The sequence below is a fragment of the Rhineura floridana genome, chromosome 5, assembly GCF_030035675.1.
Source record: "Rhineura floridana isolate rRhiFlo1 chromosome 5, rRhiFlo1.hap2, whole genome shotgun sequence".
NCBI lineage: Eukaryota > Metazoa > Chordata > Lepidosauria > Squamata > Rhineuridae > Rhineura > Rhineura floridana.
The window spans coordinates 85,093,723-85,111,904 of NC_084484.1; the positions used below are offsets into that span (position 1 = coordinate 85,093,723).

Sequence of the window (18,182 nt, forward strand, 5' to 3'; positions counted from 1 at the left end):
TGGGCCACAGGTTCCCCGTCCTTTCCATAAAATGGGACCTAAATGCATCCTATTCACTACTGACTTTTAGGAGGAATTTGAACATTCCTGTTTATCCCAGCATTTGATGGGTGAAGGAGACGGTTCCTTGCAACCTGGAGATCACTGGATGAATCAATTTTTTAATATCAATATTTTTAACTGTAATTGTGTTTTTAGAAGTTTAGACAGTTTTTAGAATACTTTTCTGTTCTATATATATATATAATGTTTTAGTGATTTTCCAAATAGAATTTACAATATGATGTAAAAGATGTTTTTGTTGTTTCTTCTAGGAGAGTAATACACACATTGTAGTTAATTGAGAACATACATCTTTTACACAAATGTCAATTTCAATACAACTAATTACAAGCCCCTCAAACAACTCCCCTCCCCTCCAACCAGGTAGCATTACTTAAGGAATAAGGGGATGTGGATGAAACAATGGTGGATGAAGCAGGTAAGGGGGAAAAAATTCTAAATTTCTTTAACATTAGTCGCTTCAAATTTTAGCATAATAATTTTGATTGTGCTCTTTATTGTTAACATATTGGATAAAAGAAAACCATATTGAGGTAAATTTGTCAGTTTTAGAAATACCATGGGCAGCCCTTAATTTGTATGTTAGTTTTTCCATAAAGGCAATGAACCAGATCTTGTGATACCAATATTTTACTGTTGCACCTTTTAGGTCTTTCCAATGTTTTGCTATTGTTAGACGGGCCGCCATAAGTAGATGTCCAGTTAATGGTTTGTCCCTCTCATCCACATCTACATCGATGAGGAGATTAAGGAGTGCCACCTGCGGAGTCCTGGCCACGGGCCCAGGCATCATCAATTGGATTTCTTCAAATACCAGATTCCAAAATGACTGGGACCGAGGGCAAGACCACCACATGTGTAAATACGTGCCCTGCTCCTCACAGCTCCTCCAACAAAGTCCAGACATTGCTGGGTTTATTCGGAACAGCCACACCGGAGTGACATACCATCTATGCACCAATTTTAGCATATGTTTGTGTAGTTGGCTGGAGACTGATTTTATTATAGGTTTTTGCCAGTAAGTACACCACACCCCTTCATCTATGAAAATATTACAGTCATTCTCCCATTGCATCTTGAGACTGGATAAGTCAGAGCCTTCAAGTGATAGTAACATTGAATATATTTGAGAAACAATGCCTCTCTCACCATTATTTGAAGCTACAATCAGTTGTTCAAAAGGGTTTAATTGGCAACAAGCCTGTTATTTGATTCATGTCCTTGATAAAAAATCATGTGTCTGACACCATTGGATACAAGAAAAATTCATGTCACCCAGCGTATCTCTAAACAATTGCTCTGTTATTAGTTGGTTGTTAGTGAAAAAGTCTCGAATACGGAAAAGTCCCCTCAACTTCCATTCCTGCCAGGCTATATATATCTATTTTTATTATAAAAATCGGGATGGAAGAAGAGAGGAGTCAAAGGAGAATTTAAACCAACCAGAGTTCCCTCTGCTCCCTTAACATCCACCATGTACAACCACCAATTTAACTTAGAATACATCAATCGAAGGTTTAATAATAGCAACTGAAATAAGCCACCTTTCCTTCCCCACGAGCCCCTTCCCAACCCAAACCTTACCCAACGGGGTCTAACTGATGAAACAAATGCTAAACTTGGACAACATACCAGCACCTTCCTTACAGGGAAAAACTTAAAGTCCCTGAGCGGTGCCATTAGAGGCCTGACTTTGCAGACTCGGTTGAAAACACAGAGTCCACGTCTATGCAAAAGTGCATAGATCCAGGGCTTAGGCCCTTGTGATAAACACAACTTTTTTGGGGGGAAAGGCCAAAAGGTAAAAAGAATATGGAAAGGAGAAGACCGCTGCAAAGAGCTGCCATCTCCTTTGTTTTGCCCCCTCCCCCGGATGGAACATGAGTTAAAAAGAAGAAAAAAGGCTTGGGGACACATGGGAAGGAATGAGGAAAGAGGGGAGAAGAAAGAACTATAATTCCCCCCTCCTTCCCCCCCATGCGCCCCCTCCCTTTAATATTAGAAGCAACCAAAATTAATATACTGGTGACTTGCGTGCTATTTCTCAAACAACATCATTTTGGAGATTTAAATGCTGGAGAATTTGTCAGAAGTATGTGAGTATTGATGCACAGTCTCTTCATTTTGCATTAGAAGGACTTGGTGTGAGAGATCGAGCTTCTGCACGGATATTAGCTGTTGATTCTGTAGGGGTGTGTTTGCGAGGGTGAAGATTTTTCTTGCTGCTTTCCCAGTGCTAGTTATATCTCTGTCGTGTGTCATTTTTGTCAGCTTCTAGGTCTTCTTTTTGGATCCCTTCAGGGTGTTCTATGTTGCATGCTGTCAGGAGGGATAGAAACTCCTTCATGGTGCTCACTGTCAGCAGCCCTCCATTCTTAGGGATAATCAGTCGAAATGGGAATCCCCAGCAGTGGACTGAAATTGCCTAGCTAGCTCTTCCTTCCATGAAGCAGCTGCGAAATTCACATCTGCAGGTGCTGTTTTAGAGCTTTTCTGAGATCCAGGAGCCATCTTGTTTAGTAGTTGTCTCTTTGCTGCGCTTGGGCCTTCTGTGTCTTGCGATTTAAAATAGTCCTCCAAAATGCCTTCTTTTCCTTTAAATATGCTGGGGAGCATTGCCCCCTCGAAATAGCTTTTATTTATGAATAAGACTATGTCCCGATTTAATATTAGGGAGGCTTTTCCATCCGGAGGGAACAGAGCAGCAAAGTTATGCAGCCATTTTGCAGCTCTGCTGGCCACGCCCCGAATACTTTTCTTTTCTGTTAAACTTTTTGTTGTTTTTGTTGATGTTTGCTGTCCTAGGCTCCTTTGGGAGAAAGGGCAGGATATCAATTCTATTGTTATTGCTATATTATTATTAATAGAATTAGAATTTCCCTTTTTAAAAAAAGAGATGGCTGGCCTTGCTCAGTCAGCAATCATAACAGTTCCCCTTTTCTAAGTCTAAATATTGTGTGAATTGTTTAGTGGTTCAGGCAGGGCTGTTTTCACACTGCACTTTATTCTATTATTCTGACAGTTTCTTACCTGGTAACTTGCACATTATATTTGATCTTTCACACGACATACAAGCTAATTCTGAAATTTCAGTGGAATACAATGCAAGTTTAGCACAATTTTTTGTGATAAATTAGACCAGAAATGATCCATTTGCAAGCTTGGGAACCTGGAAAATCATGGGAGTTTTTCACTAGCTGCAGCTGGTCACATGACAAGCATCCCAGCATACAGTGCATTCCCACCCTTTAGGTACACTTTTTTTTTGCCTGAAGAAAATTGTACCGGTATTCCGGCGTAGGAGCAGGTAGCAGCAGATATTATATATATATATATATATATATATGTCAGATGCTAAAGGGAGAGGGGTTGCATGCCAATGGGATGAGATCTTAGACCTCCTAGTGGGCCACCAGATGTTGTTGGACCACAACTCCCATCAGCCTCAGCCAGCATTGCAATGGTCAGGAAAGATGGGAATTGTGGTCCAACAACATCTGGTGGCCCACTAGTTGGGAAAGGCTGTCCTACACAGTGGAGAACTTCAGCGTGCATGTGTATAACGGGTGAGGGATGAAAACAAGGTCTTCATTGCAGACGTGAAAGACAGTTGCGCAAAATGCCAATGTATTGGCTGAAAAAAGCTATTGTTCCTTAATGCAGGAGGTACTGCAGTGTGAAAGGAATTTTAGAAATTGAGATAGAAGCGCTACCATTTTAAAACGTTAAACCAGTCCAATAAGCCCCATGTCTGAAAGCAGCCAGGTCACCGGGCCCCATGGAACTTTCTTGTTCCTGTGGCTTACTTTCTACCTTTGTATCAGGAACTTGTCTTTCACATAATATCAGACAAGAATACTATATTACTCTGACAAATGTGGGAAGTGTTGAAGTGATAATAGACATCAAGTCACACTATCCTGCATCTCTCAAGAACACCACCCATTACCACAATGTATCAGCAGCGCACATGTTTTGATGTAATTTATCTGCCCAACACTCTTCCCTGCTTCACACTATCCTTCACCACTAAAAGGCACTGTTATGGCTAGAGGGCTTAGTAATAGCTTTTCAAGGACAACCGTGGTATTTAAAGACTTTAGATAGCAGTGAAGTTTTTATTTGCCCTTTTGAAAATCTACCGCAATGAAAAATGCTTTGCTCAACATAACTCCTGGGATGATCCTTGGGAAGCAGCCACTGTAGTACAAAACAGACTGGAATGCCTTGGTGGAAGGGTACTGCATGCCTCAAATCAGTATCTGGCTTCCTTGAGGTTCTTCCTCAAGACTTTCTTGAACAGAGGAGCAATAGGGATCAAGACTTATGCCCACACATCTGTTTTCACAAGCACTTTCTGCATGTCCAAAGGTGCTAGCTATAGCTGTGTGATATAGTAATTCTGCACAGCAACTGTCAGTTCTTTGTGGAAGTATAAATGGGTTTCTTTAAATAGGAGATCAGTGCAGAAATACACCCACCCTCTCTCACACACAATCCTGATCCTGTACCTCATAGCTAGTTCTAGTTCAGCCTAGATCAATCATTTTGCCACTTCCTCATTTATCATGTTCTTGTTTCCCCAAGAGTGCATCTCTGAGGCTCACTGTGCAGAACATTGTTTCAGTGGAGGTTTCTCATTTAGGGAGACTGGGGCACAGCACCATTAGAATTTGGAGTCCCCTCCATCCTCCGCACAGCTTGTGTTCTCTGTGTTGCATTTTAGGGTGTAAACTGCTCAGGACAGGGACCTGTCTTGTTGGCAGCTCTAGGCATATCTTCTCAGAAGTAATTCACATTGGGTTCAGTGAGACTTATCTCCATGTAAGTGGGTATAGGGCTTGAATCTCCTTCCTACAGTCTATAAAAAAATAAAATAAATAATAGGAAACAATGCAGTAATAATTTAAGCACTAACCTACCTCACAGGGCGGCTGTGAGGATAAAACAGAGAGGGGGAGAACCATGTGTGCCACCTTGACGTTTTTGAAAAATTGGGATATAAATGTAATAAATAAATGAATAATCAATCAGCTCTGGCTGCACCCATTGTTGATATGCATCCTCTATTAGATTACTGCCAAAGAAATGCTCACCTCAACAATAATAAGAACAAAGGTTGCCCACCCATGACATATAATAATGAGTATTTCCCTCACCACTAAGGAATCAAATCTATACTCATACCTGAGCACATGTCCACATGAATGGGTTTGCAGGGTGAGCAGAATTCAGAATCAGAATTTCATTGGCCCACATGCACCATAACCAAATTAAGCAGAGGTGAACCCTCTTCCTATAACCATGAGACTGCATAGACTAGTGGGACTGGCAGAGGACAATTAATGCTACTACTGTAATAAAACAGCTATGTTTTAACTCTGACTCCACCCTCAAGCCAAAGAGACTATGTTAGTGAGGTGCTTCCTGTTTGCCAAGCTATCACCACCCATTGGAATGACTTGTAGAGAGGCACTTGTGATATTGAGGATAAGGACTCAAAGTGCGGAAGAAATGGCTTAAAGGCAGTTTTGAGTCTCCACAGCTCTTTAGAAATTACATCCATATCATACATTATGTTACGGGATTGAGGGTTGAGATGGATAATTTCTATGAATCCCCTTGCCAGCCTTTGATTTGGGATCTGCAAAGGAAGAAGCCTGCTCTCCTTGTCAGACTAGTTCGATGATGCATGTTAATGGATTCAGCCAAGTCAGTCAAGTGCCGCCATTAACAAGTGCCTCCCCCCTCTCAGTAAAGAAGTAGATTGTGTGTCTGTGTTAGAGTTAATCTGAGAAAAGGCCAGAAACAGATAGAAAGACTTGCTCGTTCTCTATATCCCCAAAGCTATGGGCTTTGGGTAGCAAGATCTGATGGACTGCTAGTGAACCGCTCCATCTTATGCTCAGGTTGTGATATGTGTAAATAAAAACCATATATCCTATAGGATACCACAGTCTCACCTGACCTCCTTTCCAAATGCTGGCACCCCTGGAAGTCTCACACTGCTGGAGACTGGGGTGGCACACAACAATTAAATCCCTTTTATGCCACTTTAACAGACATGGCTTTCCCCAAAGAATCCTGGGAACTGTAGTTTGTTAAAGGTACTGGGAACTGTTGCTCGGTGAGGGATTATCTACAGTTCCCAAGATTCTTTGGGGGAAGTGATGACTGTTAAAATGGTATAAATGTGCTTTAAAGGTATGATATGGATGTGACCCAGGCACATCTTTGGATGTATTTTGAACTAGCAGTGTCTCGTGAGGTAGGGCTGAAACCTCAGAGGAAGGGGAGTCCTATACCCTTAACAGCTTGCATTTGTTGGAGGCAGACGGGAGAGGCCAGCTTGGGATGTACTATGCAATGCCTAGCAATGCCTAGTAGGAGGCATCAGCAGCCAATATCTGCAGCAGGTGCTTTGGCCATTGGCCATTGACCACTGAATTGCTGGAGTTCGTAGAGGTTTTGGTGCTTGTTGGGAGCTGTCCTGTTGTGGGGATACAACCATTTGAGATCCCCTAGAGATGCACATACAGAAAATTCCTGTATCATTATTGGGTATACTCATATACCCAAGGTTGTTTCAACCCATTTGGCTGTCTGTGATTAAAATAGTGCCTCCTCACCATTCCATGTATAAAACTGACCATACTAGCAGTTGAATCTTACTTTTACACTTCCTTTCAGCATTTGGTGACTGCCTCATATATGCAGCTCTTGGTAAAACAATTTATTTGAAAAAAGGTCCAGTTCACAGCACATAGGTTTACTTTTTCAGCAGCAGACTGAACATGTAAGTAGGGCCTGCTTTCATAGATGTTTACATTCATCTCCCCTTATTCATAATTAAGAAAACACATGGCAGCCCAAAGTCACTCTGATCCCCACACCATAGAAAATTTAAATTTGGGGCTTTCTGTGGTCGAGAACTCAGTAACATTGATTTAAACAGAAATAACTTCCAAGTATATATGCTTATGCCACACAGCCTTTTCTTAACGGTTCATTTTGTTTTGTATTTAACCCTGATTAATAAAAAGTACACCATCCATTCTTTGCAGCATCCATATTTAGGTAATGCCAGGGTGCACAACATGGGAGCTTCAAGTTCACAGCACTGTCACATTTGAAAGTGCATCCAAATATCAACATAATGTCATTTATGATGGTGGAGAAAAGACATCAATCCCCCTCTGAAACAGAGAAAGGCAGTAAATATGTTGCCCACAAACCTGACATTTATCTGAAAGGGCGGGGGGAGGGCTTTCTTCATGCTATGTTTAATCCAAGAAAAAAGAGCCAAAGGGGGTGGGTGGGAAATGTGGGAGAACCAAATTTCATAGGCTTGCTGGTACTGTATGCCTTCACACACAAAAAGATCAAAATAGACATCTTGTCGTTCTCCTATGGAATATTATGAACTATAACAAAGACATCCTTTTGATTTGGTCCTTGACAGTTTGTCATCTTCTCCATTTCTATTGCAGCTAAACCTATATAATCCATCTACATATGCTTTGAAAAAGCTATTAAAAATACCAGAAAAAATAATGATCATAAAATGCCCTGCAACATGATGCTATATTGGTAGAACAGTGACATCTCGTGGCAAACAGAAGAAAATGGAACAATGCAGTTTCATTTTCAAAGCAAGCATAAACTAAGTATTTTATTTCACAGACTGTTCATTGCTGAAACCTTAGCCCTTTCTGCTACAGATAATATCAGTTAGGCTGCTTTCACACTGCAACTTTATTCCATTATTTTGATGATTTTTCAGCTGCTAATTTGTGCATTATATTTGAACTTTCACACAACGTACAAGCTAATTCGGGAGCCAGCGTGGTGTAGTGGTCAGAGTGCTGGACTAGGACCTGGGAGACCAGAATTCAAATCCCCACTCCGCCATGAAGCTTGCTGGGTGACCTTGGGCCAGTCAAAGCCTCTCAGCCTAACCTACCTCACAGAGTTGTTGTGGGGATAAAATGGAGAGGGAGAACCACATATGCCACATTGAGCTCCTTGGTGGGATACAAATGTAATAAATACATAAATAATAATAAAATTAATTCTAGTGGAATATAGTGTAAGTCTAGTGCTAATTTTCAAAGTTCATGATAAATAATGCCAGAAATAATCAGTTTGCAAGCCTGGGAACCCAGAAAATCACAGGAGTTTTTTGCTAGCTGCAGCTGCCCACGTCACAGATATCCCAGCATACAGTGTATTCCTGCCCTTTAGGTGTGCGAAGGATGTTGCCTGACAAAAAGTGTACCGGTATTCCAGCATAGGCGCAGATAGCATTTCCCACAGACACCTCTGTGTCTATACAACTAAAATAATTTTAAAAGTCAGATACTAAAGGAAGAGGGCTTGTATGGCGGCAGAGCAAGATCTTGAACCTCCTACATAGTGGGGAACAGTGTGCATGTGAATAATAGGTAAGGGATGAAAACAAGACATTCATTGTGGCTGTATGAAAGACAGTTGTGCAAAATGCCAGTATATCAGCTGAAAAAGCCACTGTTCCTTAACGCAAAAGATACTGGAGTGTGAAAGGAATTTTAGAAATTGAGACAGAAGTGCTACCATTTTAATCTGTTAAAACTAATGCAATAAACCCCATGTCTGAAAGCAGCCTTAGCCTTCCAAATAATTAACAATGGAACCTTAGCCTGCAATTCTATACATACTTATCTCTAAGTGGGTCTTACTTCTGAGTAGACATACATAAGATGGTACTGTCTATTTATTTTATTTGCATCCCATCCCTTCCTGCAAGGAGCACAGGACAGCACCATGTGGTTCTCCCCCCTTTTATCCTCACAAGAGCCCTGTGAGGTAGGCTAATTGACAGCAATTGGCTGCGAAGTATGATACTATACACCACTTCACCACACTGGCTCTCCTCTGTACAAGATAGATTTAGATTATTGATAGATCTCTGGATGATTGACAGTACATGAGAAAGTTTCTGATTCCCAATTTTTTAACCACAAAATGACTTCCCCCCACCTCAAAAAAACCAAATTATACTGCTAAAATGAAAGTGTGGGATAACCTGGAGTAGATTTTATATATGGGGGTAACACAGGAACCTGCCTTAAACCAAATCAGACCCATTGATCCATTTAGCTCACAGTTTGGTCTATGACCGTAAATAAAAATCAATCAATCAATCATTTAGCTCAGTATTGTCTACACTGACTGGCAGCGAGTTTCCAGAGTTTCAGGCAGAAGTCTCTTTCAGTCTTACCTAGAGATGCCAAGGATTGAACCTGGGATTTTCTGCATGCAAACCAGATACTGCACCGGCCTTTCCCCACTCTTTCATTCAGTTATGTTGTTCAAAACAAATACCTGGGCTCAGAATCCTTGAATTCTGTATTCTGCTCTAGGCTTTAGTTGGTGGATTTTAGGGTTTAAATAAAAGATTGAATGTTTTGAAATGGACCAGCAAGAGAAATGCATTATATACATATATCAGATTTATGCAATTTAGGAGCACAAACCACCACAGTTGCTGCAGGAAGTAGAGGTGGCAACAAAGAAGCTGCATCCAGAACTCAGGGATAGCCAGCATGGTGTATCTCCCATCAGCCGCAACCAGCATGACCAGCAGTCAGGGATGATGACAATTGTAGTCCATCATCTGAAGGGCATCATGTTGCTTATCCCTGCACCCTATAAAAGGATAAGATTGGAATGAACAAGGGAGATTATATCTTGCCTTATCTCCCTACCTTTGTGGTCTGCCATTTCAAGCCAGTGCCGTCCTCTCTCGTGCATTCGTAAAAATCTTCTCTCTATGGGCTAGTAGCTTGTTTATTATGGGTCTTTGAGGGAAGAACAGAGTAATTAATGTTCTTGTGTGACTGATAACTATTTGTGCATTCCACAATATCCAATATTGTCATGAGAGCACCATTTCAAGGGAATTCAGGGAACAAATGAGGAAGCAAAATCCACAATAATATATGGAATATATATATATACATCCTAGTGACTTCCGGGAAGGGTGACTTCGCTTGTGCCTGCTTTTGAGACGGGCTCCCGCCTCAGAAGAAGCTTTTTCAGATATAAATCAGTCAGAACATTTTTTTTTTTGACTGATGAAATTTCTCCCGGGCAGGGAGAAACGTAGAGATCAACCTCAAAAGCCTGTTTTTGTTGGGAGGACTGGATTTCATTAATTTATGAGAAAAGGTCCAGCCAGCAATGCCGGACGGACTTCCGAACAAGCTCTATCTGTTTAATGCGATACGTTTATCTTTTCTTCAAAGAGAAAACAAACTAACAGGCAAGCACCCTTCTTTCTATCATTTTTTTTACTTGGTTTAAATTGTTGCAGCAAAAAGAGATTTGTCAAATTAATCAGCTTTAAAGAACTTCTGGGTGAGCTATAACTCTTCTCTGTTATTCACGAAATTAACAGCTTATCTCTGTTTCTATTGCAAAAAGCTGTCCTGGAAGTGCATTCTAAAGATATAAACAGAAGAGGGATTTCTATTCCGAGGAACATTATATTGTCTGGGACTATTCTCTTTTTGGTCTATTTTATTTTGACGAATCTGCTTCTTCACGACGCCACTAACTGTTTTGATGCTGGGAACTAAATTTGTTTTGTATTCTTGAACATAGAGAGATAAGGCAGGCTGCTCTGTTTATACTGTGATGTCATCAAGCCTGGAATATTAACCCAATTGTTGCTGAAATAAGAAGTGGTTCTTCTTTATTTTTGTTTTGTTTCCGTGGTTTTAAAAATGGCAATCAAGAAAGTGGCTGAGAATCTGGAAGTAATTATGTTTCAGAAAATAATGGATGAGATTGAGATAACGAAACAAACCCTGCGACAGGGCAGTAAGGAGCTGAAAATTGAACTGAGCCAAACGACGCAGGAGCTTAAAGAAATAGGGGATCCTGTGAGAGAGGAGAATGAGATCAGAGATGAGAAAAGAAAAAATAAAGGGAAGATACAAGCCCTGGAGATTGGAACAAATGTGGAATTGGAAAAAGATCTGGAGTTTATGGATATTAGAAATAAAATCTACTGTTTGGAATTTAACGTTATCTCTGAAGAAATTAATGAAGATATTAGAGATAAAGTTATCAATGGCTTGGATAATTTTCTGGACTGGAATGACGTGATGGAGCTTGATATAGAGAAAATCTATGGAATTAACTGCAGCCATGTGACAATGGAAAAACTCTCAAGAGATGAGCCAGTGCATTTTGTAAAAAAGAAGAACAGAGATATGACTTTACAACAATATTTCAGCAACTTATTCAGAATTGATGGCAAGAAAATATTTGGGATAGAGGAAATTCCCATCAGACTCTTATTATATGACTATGGCTATGACAGCAAGATTATTATGGAATACTGATAATGGAAGATTGGATACTGAAATTACTGGACTTAACAGGACTATTGAAGATGGAAGATGGAATTAATAGGGATAATGGAATAATGGCTATTGAAATTATTGGACCTAACAGATTTTGATGAGATGGATTAATCGATATGTTTATTTGGACTATGGTTATGACAATAAGATTATTATTATTATTAACGAGATGGGTTAATCGACATGTTTATTTGGAGAAAAATTGATAGATATATTTCTTAAAGAATTGAAACCTCTCTGACTTTTTGTGGAAAGAATAAAGGAATGTTTATGAGATTTGATGATTAATTAAGATAACTACTAGAGGAAAGTGATTTTATAATATAATTTAAGAGACAGGATTGTTATATATTGTAGACCTATAACTGATCTGCGACAAATGGGAAGTCAACATTTTATTTTTTTGTTTAATCATTTTTGTTTTGTTTTGTTTTTTGTCTTTGAATGTTTTATGATTTTGTTTTGTTTGTTTTATGAAAATTTGAATAAAAATTATTGTAAAAAAAAAAAGGAATATACATCCTAGTCAGAAATGTGATATTAAAAAAGAAGTAGTAGAAGGTGGTATATATGGCCCCTGGCTCATCAGTTACGGGAAAGTTTCAACACTTGACATCCATTTTGCATCAAGAAGCAATTTATTCTAACCTGATGGCAAAAGGTAGGCAAAAACTATATGTTTTACACTGGCATGCCAAAAATTACAAAATAAATCCTAAATAGTCTTCACTTGAAACATTAGACAACAAACAAGTCAAATGTAGTGGCTGGGGCATATGACTAATAGCACACTTACATAAAATGTGATGCTAGGAAAATTGCTTTTCTTGTTGGGAAAAAAAGCCATACAAACCAATTATTGCAAAATCTAATGGTGCATAAATTGGTTGCTGCAAGCAGCGCACATCAAGAAATTCATGAAGCTTGTTTAACAGGCACCAGGATAAGCGAGTGTATGCATCAAATTTGAGCACAGGAGTTTATACCTTTTCACCTGCTGTGTGGCTCATACAAACCTGAAGACAGAAAATCCCATTCTCAAGAGCAATGTATACTAGGTGTCCCCAAGGATTAGATATGACCGTCTGGACATAGTTTATCATTACATATAGGCACAAGGCAAGACTGTACTCTTCTGCAGAGCATGTAAGAACATGGCTCCTCAAAAGAACTTGTTGCAACTAACACATGCAACAAGCAATTTAAAAATGCACCTCAACTAAACACTAGATGAAAAGATTATTTATTTATTTATTTATTTATTTAAAATATTTCTATCCCGCCCTTCTACCCCATAATAGGGCACTCAGGGCGGCTTACAAAAATAAAATCAAACGTGTACATAATAAAATTGTAAACAATAAAATCACAAAAACATTAAAATAAATTAAAATACATAAAATACAATATATATACATAAAATACAACATGTATACATAAAATACTATATATATATATATATATATATATACATAAAATACAACACATATATATATATTCACTAATAGGCAAAAAACCTTGCGGTTTAAGAATGTACCTATAGCCCACAGCTATTTCTATCAAACTTTAAAAAGCAGGGAAATTGGGCAGCTATAGTGAATGCACCAGGGGAGCAGGAGACCTGAACTCCTGTCTGAGATATTGTACTGCCCTACAAATTGGTCAAAATGCAAACACAATTTGGGTTGGTCTTTCACAGTCCAATCCACTTCCTGTGTAGCTTGGAAGAATGGGGAGGGGTGGAGGACAGGTTTGATCATTTGCATGTTTATTGAATTCAGTGCGATTTATTCCTGTGCAATCATGCTTAGGATAGATAAAACTGACCAGGTGGGGAGGGAGGGAGAGCTGGAGTGGGGAGGGGAGGAGGAAGGAGGAGGAGGGGAGGAGGAAGGAGGAGGGGAGGGGAAGGAGAGGAAAAGCAGGTCTGATCATTTGCATGCTTATTGAGTTCAATGGGATTTACTCCTATGCAATCATGGTTAGGATAGGAAAAACTGACCATGGGGAGAAAGGGGGGGAAGGAGTATATTGGAGGGGGGCAAAGGAAGGGGGAGAGGAGGGTAGGTTTGATCATTTGCATGCTTATAGAGTTCAATGGTATTTACTTCCATGCAATCATGCTTAAGATAGTTAAAAGTGACCATGGGGAGGAGGAAGAGGAGGGGGAGGATTGGAAGGGGATGGGAATGGGAAGGGAGGGGCAAAGGGGCAAGAGGGAGAGGATAGGAGGGAGGAGAAGGGAGGTTGGGTTTGATCATTTGCATACTTCTTGAGTTCACTGGGATTTATTTCTATACAATCATATTTGAATATGGAAATAGACTGCCTTCAAGTCGACCAGACTTATGGTGACCCTTTGAATAGGGTTTTCATGGTAAATGGTATTCAGAGGTGGTTTTACCATTGCCTTCCTCTGACGCTGAGAGGCAGTGACTGGCCCAAGGTCACCCAGTCAGCTTCATGGCTGTGTAGGGATTCGAACCCCAGTCTCCCAGTTCATAGTTCAACACTGACCCAGGGGAGGGAGGGGGAGGGGAGGGAGGGGGAGGGGAGGGGCGGGGAGGGGGAGGATATTGGGTGGGTGGGCACTGGCAGAGGGGAAGCCCCTTTCCTTTCCAAACGGAAAACCTTGGGAAAACCTTGTGAATACAGTGGAAGACAAACAAAGGGACCTTGATAGGCTGGAGCATTGGGCTGAAAACAACAGAATGAAATTCAACCAGGATAAATGCAAAGTTCTACACTTGGGAAAAAGAAATCAAATGCACAGTTAGAAGATGGGGGATACTTGCAAGAAGGATCCTGGAATTGTCTTTTTTTTTTTTTTTTTTTTTTTTTTCAATAATTTTTATTCAGATTTTCATAAAACATACAAGACAAAATCATAAAACATTCAAAGACAAAAAACAAAATCAAAAATAGTTAAACAAAAAGAAAAAAAGAAAAGAAGAAAAAAAAAAACAAAAATAAAAAATAAAGAGTAAAATATTGACTTCCCATTTGTCAAGGATCAAATCAGTTATAAGTCTATAATATATAGCAATCCTGTCTCTTAAGTCATATTATAAAATCACTTTCCTCCAGTAGTTATCTTACTTAATCATCAAATCTCATAAACATTACTTTATTCTTTCCACAAAAAGTCAAAGAGAGGTTTCAATTCTTTAAGAAATATATCTATCAATTTTTTTTTCCAGATAAGCATATCGATTAATCCATCTCATTACTAATTATGATAATCTTATTGTCATAACCATAGTCAAAATAAACATTTCAATTAATCCATCACATCAGAATCTGTTAGGTTCAGTAATTTCAGTAGCCATTGTTCTATTATCTCTATTAGTTCCATTTTCCATCTTCCATCTTCAGTAGTCTTGTTAAGTCCAGTAATTTCAATATCCAATCTTCCATTATCAGTATTCCATAATAATCTTGCTGTCAAAGCCATAGTCATATAATAAGAGTCTGATGGGAATTACCTCTATCCCAAATATTTTCTTGCCATCCATTCTGAATAAGTTGCTGAAATACTGCTGTAAAATCATATCTCTGTTCTTTTTTTCAAAATACACTGGGTCATCTCTTAAAAGTTTTTCCATTGTCACATGGCTGCAGTTAATTCCATAGATTTTCTCTATATTGGGCTCCATCACATCATTCCAGTCCAGAAGATAATCCATGCCATTGATAACTTTATCTCTAGAATCTTCATTAATTTCTTCAGAGATAACATTAAGTTCCAAACAATAGATTTTATTTCTAAAGTCCATAGACTCCAAATCTTGTTCCTGTTCCACGTTTGTTCCAATCTCCGGGATCTCCTCTCTCACAGGGACCCCTATTCCAGTCTCCAGGGTCTCCTCTCTCACAGGGACCCCTATTCCAATCTCCGGGGTCTCCTCTCTCACAGGGACCCCTTCCAGGGTCACCTCTCTCACAGGGACCCTTATATCTTTAATCTCCTGCTTCATTTTACTCAATTCAATTTTCGTTATCTCAATCTCATTCATTATTCTCTGAAACATAGTTATTTCCAGATTCTCAGCCACTTTCTTAATTGCCATTTTAAAAGAAAAATATAGGAAAACCACTTCTTATTTCAGCAACAATTGGGTTAATACTCCAAACTTGGTGACATCACAGTATAAACAGAGCAGACAGCCTTATCTCTCCAATAGTTAAGTAAACAAAATGCAGTTCCCAGGATCGAAGCAATTAATGGCAATCGTCAAGAAACAGATTCGTCAAAATAAAATAGACCAAAAAGAGAGTAGTCTCAAAACAGTATAATATTTTTCAAAATAAAAATCTGGAATAGAAATCCCTCTTCTGTGTGTATCTTTAGAATGCAAATCCAGGACAGCTTTTTGCAACAAAAACAGAGATAAGCTATTAATTAGTGCGTAGCAGAGAGAAGTTACGGCTCCCCAGTGAGATGTCAAAAACCGATCAATCTGGCAAATCTCTTTTAAACAGCAACAATTTAAGTCAAGTAAAAGAAAAATATAGAAAGAAGGGTGCTTGCCTGTTAGTGCGTTCTCTCTTAGAAGATAAGATGAACTTTCGCTTTAACAGATAGAGCTTGCTGTTGAAAATCCGTCCCACCTTCGTCGGCTGGACCTCGTCCCATAAATTAATGAGATCTGGTCGTCCCAACAAAAATAGGCTTTGAGGTTAATCTCTTCGTTTCTCCCTACCCGGGAGAAGTTTAATCAGTCAAAAAAAAAAGAAAAAACTGACTGATATATCTGAATAAGCTTCTTTTGAGGCAGGAGCCCGTCTCAAAAGCAGGCACAGGCTAAGTCACCCTTCCCGGAAGTCCAGGATCCTGGAATTGTCATTGATCACAAGCGGAATATGAGCCAATAGTGTGATGTGGCTGCAAAAAATGCAAATGCAATTTTAGGCTGCATTAACAGAAGTATAGTTTCCAAATTGTGTGAAGTATTAGTTCCCCTCTATTCAGCACTGGTTAGGCCTCATCTTGAATACTGCATCCAGTTCTGGTCTCCGCACTTCAAGAAGGATGCAGACAAACTGGAACATTCATTACATTCATTACATGCCACAGGGGGTTTGGAGCAAGTTTAAAGCAGACTTTTTGGAATCTATTTGTGGCACTATCCTGAAGAGCAGGTGTTTAACAAGCAACAGTAAGAGTCACATGATGACACACTGAACATTTAACAGACATAAATTTTATAATATTTATTGATAAATCACCTAGTATTTAAAGGAAAGGACTGAATTTAGAAGTTAAAGGCTGTAATTCTATGTTCACTTTCACTTCAGGAGTAAGCTGCAATAAACTTAGTGGAACTTACTTCTGGTGATGTTTGTGTATATGTGTGTTCCCACCCCCGCTGTCTCCCACAGCCTGCCCTTTCCATTGGCTCAATCACCCTGCCCCCACCTGCACTCTCTCTCACTGCTTGCCTTCCCCACTCACTGAATCTAGCTTGAGGGAAGGGAAGAGTCAAAACGTGGGGGGGGAGCTTTGAAGGACCTTGGCAATTTTTTAAAAGTCTATTCAGAAGCTCTGCTCCACTTACCTGTGAGTAACCCCACTGAACTCAATGGGATTTACTTCTGAGTAGACAATTTTCCTCCTTCCTTCCCTGAAGTTCATTGCTAGCACACACATGCTCTGCTCCACTTACCTGGGAGTAAGCCCCACTGAACTCAATGGGATTTACTTCTGAGTAGACATTTTACCACCTGCCTTCCCTCAAGCTCACTGCTAGCACACAAAAGCACCACTCCGCTTACCTGGGAGTAAGCCCCACTGAACTCAATGGGACTTACTTCCGAGTAGAGTTTTTAAAAAATGCAGAGTCCTTCAAAGCTCCCCCCCCCCCATTTTTGACTCTTTCCCACTCACCTCCATTCTGCTGCTGCTTTCTCCCTCCATCGGCCATTTTCTCTCTCTCTCTCACTTGCTTCCTCACACAGAGCAAGCTCAGCAGGCCAGTGTGTGTCACATGTCTGTTGCCCACCAATCACAGGAGCAGACTTCCCCTGCTTCCTCGAAGTAGCTGGAAGGGGAGGGGGAGGGAGAATAAAACTGAAAGAAGTCTTTCTTCTGCACATGTGGTACATTACAATCCACTCCAATGCATTTTTTAATAAATTAATTAAAAATAAACCATGCCTTTTTTTAATTTAAACCTACTTCAGATGAAGTACTGTGTATGGGGCAAGCTCAGGGATTTGATTAGGGATACCTTACAGTCATCTCTGAGTTGTAATCAATGACAACAGATTATGACCATTTCTCAAGAAAAAAGTCCAAACGGCTTCTAGTTTTTTCTCTTTCCCGTTTTTCACTTTAACCTGTGGATTCTCCGTGGGGGGGTTGTGTATCACCAAGAAAACTTCCAGAGTTGTAGAGCAAGCGATTCTGAATCCAACAGTATAAGACTTGTACGTTTTTGTTTTGAACTGGGACTATAGAAAGCACCAGAAAGGGGTGGGGGGGTATTTTCATTTAACATGGTAGAATGCGAAAAATCCCTACTGACTATAGTATACAGCCACTCTCGTGGCTGTATAATACATAAAATACAGTGTATATATATATACATATATACATACATATAAGACAGTTTTGAAAGCAACAAACAGAACTTCACTCAAGCTTGCTCTGGATCCCTATAAGGATTCCGTTAATCACCTAATATATATATATAAACATAATTGTGA

The 18,182-nt window shown here is 39.6% G+C and overlaps 1 long non-coding RNA gene across 1 annotated transcript; it reads right to left on the reverse strand.

Moving 5' to 3' along the window:
• Window positions 1-1,234: 1,234 nt before the first annotated feature.
• LOC133385080 (uncharacterized) lies at window positions 1,235-17,444 on the reverse strand. Its single transcript, XR_009762771.1, has 3 exons — window positions 17,362-17,444; window positions 9,579-9,750; window positions 1,235-2,872 (listed from the first exon to the last, which is right to left on the reverse strand). It is a non-coding gene; the product is annotated as an uncharacterized LOC133385080 (long non-coding RNA).
• Between the last annotated feature and the right edge of the window lie 738 nt (window positions 17,445-18,182).